Genomic DNA, 14,935 nt, shown 5'->3' on the forward strand with positions numbered 1-14,935 from the left:
AACTGTCTCTTTAAAGGGTGTGTCACATCAAATTGCATCACGAAAAAAACGCTGTAGAAATTCGCCCAGTAGACCGATCCTTTTGAAAATTTTAGACAGTAAAATAAAAACTATTTTCTTTCCATTTTCTTTTTATTCATACTTCGAGTCCAAGCCCGTATGCTCGCACCTTACTCTTTACCCCGTCCATAAGGTTCTGTACAACGTCAGGTTGTAGTTTTTTTTTTGAACAGAAATCCATTTTCTCTTGAAGTCCGCCTCCGATTTGACAACTTTTGGGTTCTTCCGGAGGGCCTGCTCCATAATCGCCCAATATTTCTCTATTGGGAGAAGCTCCGGCGCGTTGGGCGGGTTCCTTTCCTTTGGCACGAAGGTGACCCCGTTGGCTTCGTACGGAGCTGCGGAGAAGAACAACAGGCCCGGCAGCTGACGAAAGTCCGCTTTGACGTAGGTTTCGTCGTCCATTACCAGGCAATGCGGCTTCGTCAGCATTTCGGTGTACAGCTTCCGGGCTCGCGTCTTCCCCACCATGTTTTGCCTTTCGTCGCGGTTAGGAGCCTTCTGAGCCTTGTATGTACGCAGGCCCTCCCGCTGCTTGGTCCGCTGGACGAATGAACTTGACAAATTCAGCTTATTGGCGACATCCCGGACCGAACTTCTCGGATCACGTCTAAACTGCTTAACTACGCGCTTGTGATCTTTTGCACTGACGGAGCATCCATTTTTGCCGTTCTTCACCTTCCGGTCGATGGTTAGGTTCTCGAAGTATCGTTTCAGTACTCTGCTGACCGTGGATTGGACGATTCCCAGCATCTTACCGATGTCCCGATGTGACAACTCCGGATTCTCGAAATGAGTGCACAGGATTAATTCACGACGCTCTTTTCCGTTCGACGACATTTTTCCAAATTTACGAAAAATTGACAGTGAAGCATGGCCAACGTGATCTATACACTCTTATCTGATTATCTGATTATAAGCTGAAGATATAATTCCTAAAAATTAAATTTCTGCAGCGTTTTTTCCGTGATGCAATTTGATGTGACACACCCTTTATTGTTGTGGTCGTCCACTCCCGAGGAATGTTTATACAGCGTGGATGTTTTTTTTTCAAGGAAAATAAATTTTAAAATGAGGTTTTGAATGAATATAAAACTTTGCATGACAAATATGTATTCTATGTAATAGTGATACGTTATTTTGACGCAGGACTACGTGTTTCAGTATGGGTGCTAAATCAGAAAACAGATCACGTTTTTATGAAATAAAGGTAACGTTAATAACTATTCTCGCTACAAACGAATTCTGATTATTTGCATACCAATCGAATCGGAAATTCTCTAACATTTGTTCGATACTCTATACATTACTATTCCCTAATCCGTAAACGGTTCAAATTATTAAATACTGTAAGCATTTCCATTCTCCCATACATTTGTTCTGTCTATTTGTGTGCTTATCTACCCGTACCGTCAATAACGGGCAGCCAATACATAAGTCACATTAGAAATCACAGTCTCAATCTACCTAATGAGCAGGCAATATTCATTCCTTTTGCTGATATGACACTCATATACACGCAGTTCGATAAAATGTTCGGTAAAATGAAAACCTAAACACAGAACATACAGGAAAAAAAAAGAAAGATTTCGAATGTTTATAACTCGAACATGTCTTAACAGATTGGAAAGATGTTTGCATAACAGGAAATATTTTTACGCATCTATCACAATTAATAAAATGTTATTTTTCCTGAGATAAGCAATTGAATAACTGTAAAATGTCAAGTGCTATCTAAACACCCTAACTGCCCCTTTGTCATTGATCCGATTTACGGTTTTCCCAACACAGTCATCAGAAACAAGGTACCTAGGGAAATTGGCTTTGCAAATACATGCAAGATGGGGGATCTTGTATTTCCTCTGACATGTGTTCCCTAACACAGCCATCCAAACCAAGGGGCCTTACATTACATGGCCTTTGAACAAATTCTTTTCTTACACAGCAAATATGTTGAGTTCAATTGAACTCGAAAATTGTTTCATTCAATCAACACAAACAAATAATAACTAAGCCAACGGTAGTCCCACGTCAACCTTGCGATTATATCATAGAGATAACCTGCCAATTTTTTTCGATTTTGTCACTTCAAAACAATTTTTTACATTGAATAAAATAATATATGTCATGAAACTAACTATCGAACAAAGAAAAAATCTCTACCGTTATCCAAACGGAAATGCCTCTTTCTGATTGGTCGAAATCGAAGATACAAGCTTCTTCTTGTACTGGCAATTACTGCTCAGTAATTTTCTGATAGATTTACGAGAGTTTTACATCAATCATTTTAGGCACTCCACAAAAATTTATTACAGTAAAAATGAATTAAAAAAAAATATATTCTATGAAACTACAGACTTCAAAACCAAAGTGCTTGGGGAAATCGGCATTGCAAATACATGCAAGTTGGGGGAACGGTTCCACACACGTCACGTTGCGTCATTTTAAGTTTAAATTCTCAAGAACAGGGATGGCCAAACGGTAGTCCACCTTTCGCCGTGATTTTATTATGTGTTTTTGCTAATTTCTTCATTAAGGTTTTCGTTAGAATATATTCTCTCGGATTGTTAGTTATTTTATATCAACAAATCCGGTTATTCGACCATAACAAATTGAAAATGCTGGAAACATCCGGCATAAGGTTTCGAAAATCAATAAAAACTATTTTTTTTGAGGAAACTTCACCTTTGAAGACTGCGAATTGCGAATTTTTTTTTTGGTTTGCGTGTTGCATTCCTGATATTTTGCTTTGAGAAACATTTCGGCAACGTTTCAAAATATGCAAGTGGCCGTTCGATTAAATTTACATAATAGGGGTTACTATTTTCCATAGATAGTTCTTTTACCTCTAGGTAATTGAGGTATTTATAATCATGTTGAGTGTATTTTTATGGAAAACAAATGTTTTGAATGCTCATAAATGACAATGGGCCTGATCACGAACGTCACTTCACGGTGGAAACGAAGTGAGTTGTATACAACGTTATTACGGCTGCCACCGTGTGTGTAGAATCCGGAAGAGTTCATCCGTCGTGACAACTTTGATGAACTCGGTGTTATTATGAATACCACGATACTGTCATGTCACGGAGAAAAACAGGTATATTTGTCACTTGTGTTTTAGATGGTGAAAGCTAGTCACGCGGAATGGAATAAGTTTAATTTCGTATTTATTTAGCTTTTTTGCTAACATTTTGGATCTTGTCTTGTCTTGTTTAAGAAACAAATGATAAACAAACAACAATTTACCCGCCTGGTGGCATTTTTAGAACGAAATTCTGACGTATCCAGAGGACGTAAATTTGTTTATTCGGATTCTAAATGCGGTAAATGCGCTATGGAATGTAATTAAGGATTAAAAATGTAGCTCCCATAGGCCCATTGAAACATGGCGGAGGTCTACTTCCGATTGTCTTGAATGAACAGAAATTTTTTGTTCCTATTTTTAGGATTAGACTAAGAGAGAGTTGCAACACCATAAAATGGCAATGGAGGCCACTAGCCCAAATACGATCATGATTGATTATGTATAATGTTGATTTGTTGATATTTTGAATATAAAATAATAACTGTAAAGTTTTTCCAACATTACAGAGCTAGTTTTTTTGTAATTCAGAATCAGGACGATAGTTATAACTTTTTACGTTATAGAAATTTCAACGGTATTGTTTTGAAGACATACTTTGAATGAAAGAATATTAAAAAAAGTGATAATAAGTTTCAAACAAGGAAAAAATGCGTCAAAGCATTCACAAGATACTGTTTTTAAATACTTCTCTAGTTCTTTTTCCATAATTTTGATATCCGTCTAAAGAGAATCTGAATCTTTTTCCGCTTTTTTCAAATTCCTTGAAACCCATCAGATGTTTTCTATAAGGATTATGCTTCTGACCGACGCTGCTGACCAGTTTCTGTTTAAATAATTAAATCAAACCTCATGTCCCATATATCAAATTACACGAAAATGGGAAGGATAAGATGAATAAACTTTAGAATCCCATATGGAAGTAGCTCAGATTATACTGATCGTGAGTTGGATAAATTCGGGTCTGTTCTGAGATATAGAAGATATTATTATTCATCTAAATTGTAGAAACGGTTCATAAAAATTATCCTAAATATTTCTCACTATTAAAACGAGTAAGACAGAGCTAAGTACAAGAGTATGCGAGATTTCGATCATTAAACATAATAGTCATGTTTTATCTCTAGCGTAGAATTACATTCCCATATGTTCAACAACTACATTATTCCCGAGGAACCAAGTATTCCTCCTCATCTTTGAGCCAGCATTTGATTCAGCGAACTAATCATCGAGGTATAATCGCAAACTCGTCGTTCTAAAATATACGATTAATTAAATGGAATATTGTCTCATACGCTGTATTAATTTTACCTGCATAACGTTCAAACGTCCGAAATTATGCAACCGACACAACGTTCAAACACCCGACATTATGCAACCAACATGTCTCTTATAAACGGGAATGAACACTTTCACTTCACGGAGTTCATTTTCACACGCAACTGTCCGTGACAATGATGATAGACACAAAAAGATTAAGTGAATTGAAAGTGACGTGAAAGCGTACGTGACAGTGATGTTCGTGATCAGGCCCAATGTCCCTAAAAAATCAACGATAATGATTAATGAGATTTTACAGAAAATAAAGTATGTATTACTTATAATTTTTTTTAGTAATCGATATTTTTTTTTATCTGAAAATGATCTGAAAAGATACACCTCTGTTTCCGAAATTTGCAAAGTAAGACCGAACAAACTGCGAGTTGTCGTGACTAACCGAAAGAACGCCAACGATATTGTTGCTGATAAGCATTTCATCCTCGAATATCGAGTTTTTATTCCCTCCCATAACGTAGAAATTGGGGGCGTTATATCTGAAACGGGTCTGACGTGCAAAACTATACAAAGTATGGGAGTTGGCAGGTTCAAGAGGCTTCCTTCGATGGAAGTCAAAATCTTGGAATGTCGCCAACTTGGAAGTTACCCAGGAAGGAGTAGAAAAGAAATTTACGCCGTACGACTCGTTTCGAGTCACTTTTGCTGGTGCCGCCCTCCCTGACTACGTTATGGTGGACAAATTGAGGCTGCCGGTGCGACTCTTCGTGCCAAAGCCCATGACTTGCAACAAATGCAAGTCAGTTGGTCATACAGCAGCTTATTGCGCCAACAAGGAGCGCTGTGCCACTTGTGGAGAGCAACATGAGGGGAAATCCTGCAGTGCGACTGAGCATAAGTGTCCATATTGCGGGGGATCCACACACGTGCTCTCAGCTTGTGAAACTTACAAGAGTCGCTGGGATAAACAAAAGCGCTCTTTGAAGGAACGCTCGAAACGCACTTTCGCGGATATTTTAAAGGGCGCTTCCCCACTGGCTCAACAACAACCATTACCAACAAACAATGTCTTTGCTTCACTGCCAGTTGACGAATTGGAAGCGGATACAGCTAACGAGGGCACACCGTTTATTTTCAAAGGGAATTCCCGGCAAAAATGTGTCCACTCCCAAAGTTCAACGACAAGTCCCATCGGTGGTACCCCATGTTAGCTTGCCTAAAATATCGAGTGCAGCGGACAAGCAAAATCAGGTTCCTCCTGGCTTCCGTGGGAATAGTTCACCTTCGAACGACCCAGCACTCGAGGGGACATCAAAAACCCCAAATATCCCTTTTTTTGCGTCCAGCTCAACTTCCCAATCGGGATTTATAAAGTTGACTGACCTTGTGGATCAAATCTTCACGTGTTTTAATGTTTCCGATTCCATCAGAACCATTGTCATCTCAATGCTTCCAGTACTAAAGACAATTTTGCAGCAATTGATGCAAACATGGCCCCTCCTTGCAATGATCATCTCTCTTGATGTCTAATTCAAATAGAGAGGTCGGAGATATCACTGTTTTACAGTGGAATTGTCGTAGTCTTATCCCTAAATTGGATACATTTAAATTTCTAATTCAATTGTGATGTTTTTGCTCTGTCCGAAACTTGGCTTTCTTCGCGAGATGATCTTTCCACGATTTTAATATTATACGCTTGGACCGTGATGACAGATACGGAGGGGTGCTATTGGGGATCAATAAGTGCCACTCATTTTTTCGAATTGACCTTCCACCTATTGGAGGGATCGAAGCTGTTGCTTGTCATGCAAACATCAGAGGCAAAGACCTCTGTATTGTCAGCTTGTATTTGCCTCCGAGAGCTACAGTTAGCCGCAAGCAACTTATTGACATGTGCTCACTCCTTCCTGAGCCACGATTGATCTTGGGAGACTTCAACTCTCATGGAACTGCCTGGGGGGAACCGTATGATGACAATCGTTCATTGTTGATATATGACCTTTGTAACAGCTTCAATATGACCGTTTTGAACACTGGGGAAACAACACGTGTACCTAAACCTCCTGCTAACCCAAGTGCTCTTGACCTCTCGCTTTGCTCGAATTCACTATCGTTAGATTGCAAGTGGAATGTAATCCAGGATCCCAACGGTAGTGACCACTTGCCAATCAAAATTTCCATCACCATTGGGTCGAATTCTTCTGAATCTATAAACATGGCATATGACCTCACAAGACACATTGACTAGAAAAAATATGCGGACGCGATTACTCTAGCCATCAATTCCAGAGATGGTTTACCTCCATTGGAGGAGTATAACTTCCTTTCTCGTTTGATCCATGACAGCGCGGTTCGCGCTCAAACGAAACCCATCCCAGGTTCCACCATTCACCGAAGGCCTCCCAATCCATGGTGGGATAGCCAATGTTCAAAGCTTTATGTAGAAAAATCGAATGCATTTAAAGCTTTTCGGTCGGGGGTCTCCGTAGCCACATTGGTTGCGCGTTCGCTTAATAAGCGATCGATCGTGAGTTCAAAACTCAGGGCCCTCATTGACCATCTTTGTGTTGTTACAGAATAGCTACGTCCACGCAACAATCATCAGCGATGGAGATCGATCCACGGTCGAAATAAGATCGATTCATCCATACAACTGCTCTGCTCTGCCAGATACATCGGGCTACTGTTCTATAAATAACTCAACAATGATCAACCAACTGTCTCCGCTGTCCGGTGGTCCAACAGGATAATGGAAGAACAGAAAGAATACTCTTACGCCTAAATGGCTACTGTGTGAATGTACCATATGTAATGGTATAGAAGGAATACTGGCGAATGGCAACTGTGTTATGTGCTAATTATAGATATGATAACCATGTGACATGTACACGATTAAAATTCGGCTCTATTACAGCTAAAATGCTAATGAGCCCTAAATAAATAAATGGGATAAAAAAAATAGCTTTTCGGAAACGAGGAACCATTGACAATTTTCAAACGTATTTAGACCTTGAAAATCAATTTAAAAACTTGATCAAAGGTAAAAAACGTGCTTATTGGCGAAATTTCGTGGGAGGTTTGTCACGAGAAACGTCAATGAAAAAATTATGGAAAGTGGCTCGAAACATGAGAAATCACTCTTCATCGAATGAAAGCGAGGAACATTCACATCGATGGATTTTTAATTTGGCGCGAAAGGTTTGTCCCGATTTCGCTCCCGTGCAAAGAATTGTTCGAGATATACCACAAGATAGATGCGATCTTGATTCCATGTTTTCGATGGTAGAATTCTCTCTTGCTCTCCTTTCAAGTAACAATTCGGCTCCAGGATCGGATAGAATTAAGTTCAACTTGTTGAAAAACCTCCCCGATGTGGCCAAACATCGCTTGTTGAATTTATTCAATAAGTTTCTGGAGTATAATGTTGTTCCGGATGATTGAAGACAAATACGAGTTATAGCTATTCAAAAACCCGGAAAACCCGCGTCCGACTTCAATTCGTACCGCCCAATAGCAATGCTGTCTTGTATACGGAAATTGTTGGAGAAAATGATCTTGTTTCGCCTTGATCGATGGGTTGAAACGAATGGCCTACTCTCAGATACACAATATGGGTTCCGCAGGGGCAAGGGGACGAATGATTGTCTTGCGTTGCTTTCTTCAGAAATTCAAATGGCTTACGCCGGAAAAAAACAAATGGCTTCAGTATTCTTGGACATAAAGGGGGCCTTTGATTCAGTTTCAATAGAGGTCCTGTCAGACAAATTACACTCTCGGGGTCTGCCGCCTCTATTGAATAATATGTTATATAACTTGCTTTGTGAGAAACATTTGAACTTTTCTCACGGAGATTCGGCAGTAAGTCGGGTCTCTTACATGGGCCTCCCCCAGGGCTCATGTTTAAGCCCCCTTTTGTACAACTTCTATGTAAGCGACATCGACAATTGCCTTACACAAAATTGCAGCCTAAGACAACTTGCAGATGATGGAGTGGTGTCTGTCGTAGGATCAAACGAATCCGACCTGCAAGGACCCTTACAAGATACTTTGAACAATTTTTCAACCTGGGCCATTGGGCTAGGGATCGAATTCTCCACGGAGAAAACAGAGATGGTGGTTTTTTCTAGGAAGCATAGACCAGCAAAACCAAAACTTCAACTTTTGGGTAAACCGATCACTCATGCTATGTCATTCAAGTATCTTGGGGTCTGGTTCGACTCCAAATGTACTTGGGGGGCCCATATTAGGTATCTGAGTAAAAAATGCCAACAAAGAATAAACTTTCTCCGTACAATTACCGACACCTGGTGGGGAACCCATCCCGAAGATCTTATAATGTTGTATCGAACAACTATTCTCTCAGTGATGGAGTATGGCAGTTTCTGTTTTCAATCAGCTGCCAAAACACACCTCATTAAACTCGAGCGAATTCAGTATCTTTGTCTCCGTATCGCGTTGGGATGTATGCCCTCAACGCATACCATGAGTCTCGAGGTTTTGGCAGGCTTACTCCCACTAAAAGATCGCTTCAATTTATTATCTCTTCGGTTCTTCATCCGGTGTAAGGTTATGAACCCATTGGTGATCGGAAATTTTGAGCAGCTGATCGAGCTAAATTTTCACTCCGGATTCATGAGTTCATATCATGAATTCATCTCCATGCAGGTTGATCCTTCATCGTATATTCCCAACCGTGTTTGTTTCCCTGACTACATCAATTCCTCTGTGAATTTTTAACTGTCCATGAAGCAAGATATCCATGGATATTCAGATTATCAACGATCGAGGATCGCACCAACGATCTTCGATTCAAAATATGGGGGTATCAATTGTGATAATATGTACTTTACTGATGGGTCCTCTATGAATGAGTTCACAGGATTTGGAGTGTTCAACGAAATTTTTAGCACCTCCCACAGTCTTCAGAATCCTTGCTCAGTGTATATTGCTGAATTGGCAGCGATATACTGGGCGCTGGACAGCGTCGCCTCACGACCTGTTGAACACTATTACATTGTAACGGATAGTCTTAGCTCTGTCGAAGCTTACTTCCTTGAGAGAATACGAGAAATTTTGAGTGCTTTATCCAGACGCTGTTATGTCATTACTTTTGTCTGGGTCCCTTCTCATTGCTCAATTCCGGTTAATGAGAGGGCTGACTCATTAGCAAAGGTAGGTGCGATTGAAGGCGACATTTACCAGCGTCAAATCGCCTTCAATGAATTTTTTTCTTTAGTCCGTAAAAATACCATCGCTAACTGGCAACGCAAATGGAACGAAGATGAATTGGGCCGGTGGTTTCACTCGATTATCCCTAAGGTTAGCCTCAAACCGTGGTTCAAAAGTTTGGACTTGAGTCGGGACTTTATTCGCACCTTCTCCCGACTCGTGTCCAATCACTGTTCGTTAGATGCACTACTCTTTCGTTTCAATCTTGCCAGCAGCAATCTCTGCGTTTGTGGCCAAGGTTATCACGACATCGAGCATGTTGTTTGGTCGTGCGAGGTGTATCTTGTCGCCAGATCGAATTTAGAAAACTCCCTTCGGGCCCGAGAAAGACAGCCCAATGTGCCTGTGAGAGATGTGTTGGCTCGGTTAGACCTTGATTACATGACCCAAATATATGTTTTCCTTAAAGCTAACGATCTTCGTGTGTGATTGTACCTATGTCCTTATACCCTCCTTTTCATCCATTGCGAGCGATTGGCCCCCTTGGTATAAACAGCAAAATAAGTTGAAATGTAAATATACAATAGATATACGAATAGATTTAAGAATCGAGTGTGATCATCAACATTGTAACAATTCCCTTATATCCCATCCCTTTCCTGAAAGAATATGTCACCCTCTAAACTCGAGTAAACCGCGAGTAATCGGTTTTCCACCTTACTAACCATAGTGTTAGGAAAATTATTTATGTATAGTTTTAAAACATATATTTAAGAATTCGGCTCCTTTAAACTAATGTAACTGAGCCTGTAAAAATAAACGATTTATATAAAAAAAAATAAAAGTCGTACGAAGACAATTTTGATGTAGAAATTCAAATATGAAAGAGTGAAGTATGCTCTTTCAAATGCCGCCTATAAACTTTGTTTATGTATGCCCCAGAAAGAATGACAAACAAATGAAGAGAACGTATTTCTTGGGAAGAAATATCAATAACTTTGAGTGGAGTTGAGATATTAACAAGTTTACCTCTATCTATAAACTATGTTCACCTCTATGCTATAAAGATAAAAAAGTTAGATTTTTTATTTCATCGACAATTTTGGTCACCTTATTTTTGATAACATCGTACGCATTGTATGCAATAGTGAAAGTAAACAACCACATTGAGTTGAATTGGTGTGGTTACATTGCTTCCCCCTTGCTTCGTTCTTTTGGTCATAGCTTAGCCTCAAATACATTCCCAGCTGTATTTGACAATGTGGAAGATAGGTCAGAACCTCACCAATCAGATTCTATAGCAAACTTAAATTGGAACGTTTTTGCAATTGAGTTATTAACTAAAGAAAAAGTAGATGAAGAGAAATCGATCAAGTCACTTACACCCCTTGCATTCTAAGCCCATATAGTTTTTGACTTCTTTTCACTGTATATAATCGAGTCAAACAAAATTTTTTGTGTTATTCGTTTTTTTTTGCATGTATTTTTTCGTTTTTTGAATATTAAAGAGGAATTTGGGTTCTGATTCAACCCCTTAAAGTCAGAAAACACCTTTCTCACATGAAAAAAATAAATTTATCCGGATTCTTTCAGAAGGTGATAGACGATCATATTTGATGAAAAAAAACCTTCTACGCATATGTTCGAATTTCAACAATGACAGAGTTATAGAACTTTTTTTTTGTTTCGGACTCTGTTGTCAAACTGGCTCTACATTACAAAGTACGCTACAGAAGACGATTTTGTTGCATTCATTTGAAAGATGAGAAAATTTAGTACAGGATATAGTTTAATAACATTTTGGAAGTGAAAAACATAAAAGTTAATTATTTTTAATGTGTTATCATTAATTTCATCCTTAAAAATTATATTAAACTAGATTGTTTTTATCAATTAAATTGAAGCTTTTTAACCGTTCTACAATTTGTTCTTTGACACCGAACTTCTATCGTTCTTATTTTGGCTGCAATATCGATATAAACAATTCTTGGTGAAAATTCAATCAAAATCTTCAAAAATCACGATTTGTACCCCACTGTACATGTAATAGCCACTTAAATTACACCTTAACGTTGAAAGGTTACATTTCTTCTTGGAATAAGTCATATTTGAAATATAAAAAAAATATTTTTTTCCAAACTGTATATAATCGAGTCCGACCTGTACTTGATTTGAAATATAGAAGGGAGGAATAATTGTAAATTATTCCACCATCCAGCCAATTATAATCATCAACAGATATTTTCAATAAGATTATGCAAGGTTCCCTTCTCCGGCATATAAAGATATGGTGTTGCACAAATAAGTATTGTGATTCACAAAACTATAAACCGGTTATCCAAAGTATTCCAAATATATATTTAAATACCAGAATACCTTAGGATCGATTGCATATGTTTTATTCACTCCAGAAGTAAACACTGATGGCGTCAAGTGTATAAAGCAAAAAAAAACAAACAAACAATCTGCATCGTTCGTTCTACCCGTTTGACGTTCAATGCCAAAACAGTACCGAACGATAAACATTAGTCATCACAATTTTGACCCTGAGCCATTATCAATCTGGCCCGCTGTGTACCGAATGTGTGCGCGTGTTTGTGGATGATTGCCTTAATATGATCTACAATATACACAAACAAGCAAGGTGCGATGAGGAAAGGAAGGCCATCCGTAGGCAGGGTAGCGAAGTCAGTTTTGAACTTGCGACTCTGACTGACAGTCAGCGATGCAAAAGCACTGCTGGTGTGTTGGTAAACAAAGGCTCCCCCGACAGCAATGGAATCGGAACCAACACACCGGCAGCGAATCACACTGCTTTCCATCCAGAGGTGGCTTCGCGATGAGACAAACACATCCCCAGACGCGAGTAGTAATCGAGATTTCTGGCGACTGGGCTCTGTAACATGAGAAGAAATCATTATTGTCTATTTGCCCTACGCGACAAACGACTACGACTGATGACGGCAGCAACGACGACGATACGACCACAATACGACGGATTTTTCGCTCTTACAATCGTAGTATATTCGCATCGTGTGTTAGGAGAGTTCGATATTCGCAATATGGGCGTAATTAGCACGCCAGGGAATCTGCTCTCTCCTGCATGAAAGATTCAATCCCAGAAGGTGTCTCATGAGAGAACGGAAGAATCGAGAAATGACATCCCGAATGCTTACAATCAACCTTACGATGGAGGGGCCATGAAATGTGTAAATTATATTAAATGCACGTCAAATCAAAATATTGCACTCCGGAATGTTCATGATTATTGCGTTGTACACCATGCAAACTATTTCGCTATTTTTTATTGCGTCCATTATCACGAGTAATCAAAATACTTGCGTATTTACATACGATCTCGTTGCAATGAGACTTTAAGGCCATGACCTGCATACAACTATTTATTTTTAAACTTTCCTAATTCTGCTGCATTTACGAATTATTTTAATTCTAGCTTCAATTTAACAGATTAACTAACCTTCGAGCAACTCAAATCGACAGATGCTAGCTCTTCAAGCAGGAATACTTGGAATCCTTCGAAATCTCCCAACGACCGTTTGTCTTGCGTTCCGAAAATAAATCCAACAGTAATTGCGAACGAAATCAGTACACCAAAACACTTCAATTCACTTTCGTGCTCTTAGAAACCACTTTTGCTGGTTCCCATTAGCGAAACATATCTTCAAAACACGCCAGACACTATTTATTCTCACAAATGCATACTTTTCAGTGAATATACACACTTTCCTGCACTCAACACACTTTTTCCTGAAAATTCCAAAAATACACGGCTTTTTTGCAATTCCAATGGGAGAGCTGTTTCTGCTTCCTCTTGCACCTGTTTTGCTTCCACCCGTGCTTACTATTAGCTGGCGGTAGCCACAAATTCGCGTTCCAACTTCACTCGGCGGCGACACTTTTGCTCGGATCTCAAATACACAGCACTACGCGATCTTCTTGTTTCTTTTATTTTCCTGATTATTTTTTTTTTGCACAATCCGCGCCCGTGTTTCGGTCTGAGTATTCGAAATGCAACGCCTGCCGTCCGCGCCGGATATTCCGTATCCTTCCGTGGGTACACTACAGTGTTCCAACACTCCCGAACAGTAGCAGGGCTAGTATTTTGCCCGGATTATTGCTCCCGTGCGGGATTTCTTTTTTGCCTCGAAAAAATTCGATCGACGACACTTTTTTCAGCGCCTGCATGAATTCGTGTGTTCGTGACTGGTCGAGCTGTGCTGCTCCGTTCTCTCTCGTCTCTCATACACTAGCGTAGTTTCCCTTTGAATACTGCTTATTTTTCTTCCACACAAGTTTGGTTCTAGTTGTTCTACACGATTCGCGACACACAAACATACAGTGCTGCGGGGAGCACCAGCTTTTCGGAGGTGAGCGAGTTTTGACAACTGCTCTGGAATGTGTACCGATTCAGATTCAAACCCGAGACGCAGCCAAGCTAGCGAAGCCATAGGGTAACATCCATCATACCTGACTAATAACGAATTTGTTTTTGAATGAGTTAGTTCCAAACTGACTCTGTAATAAAAAAACGATTTCAAGTTCACGAATGAGGCGATTTGTTGGTGTGCGTTATATAGGGCCCTATTATAGAAATCGAGGCGATAAGAATTTTGCTCGTTAGCTCTATTTTACTATTATAGGAATCGAGCAATTCGATAGCACCGAGCGAGTGACAACTATCGATGCAAGTGTCAGAACTTTTCGAGTCGTTTGGTTCACTTGTTGCATATCTTCAGAAAATTATTTTGTTTTGGTTTGCCTCCCTGATATTTTCCTTTGGGAAACATTTCAGAAACCCTTAAATATATGCAATTTTCAACACATGTTCGTTTGATTTTGATCAATATTTGTTTTACTGTGCTGTCAGAATAGTCTATACAAGGTAAGTGTTTAATCCAGCATTTTTTATATTAATCATGTTATAATTTACAATGCAGAACTTACTTCCAACGCATATTTCGCTGAAAATGAGTGGACAGACAAATCAACACCAGTTTAAACGACTCGTTGAACCAATGAAAGCGAATGTAAACATTGCCCGAGGTATTTGTGGAGGCAGTTCAAATAGAATCACGGTTAAGGAAAAGTGGGAGGAATCCAGCGAGGAGATTAATGCAGTGAGACCATCAATGCGTCTTGATTCAGAATGGCAGAAAGTAAGTGTTTCTTCTACGATACATATAACTTCATAAGTAAATTTTATCATATTTTTTGAATTTCCTACCTAAAAATTGCTTACTCCTGCTAGCGTACATTAGTACGTGTTACTTTTGTCAGAAATTTTCTATTTTATTGCTATACTTTACCAAACTTTCTATACCACAT

This window comes from Toxorhynchites rutilus, chromosome 3 (assembly GCF_029784135.1).
Source record: "Toxorhynchites rutilus septentrionalis strain SRP chromosome 3, ASM2978413v1, whole genome shotgun sequence".
Lineage (NCBI taxonomy): Eukaryota > Metazoa > Arthropoda > Insecta > Diptera > Culicidae > Toxorhynchites > Toxorhynchites rutilus.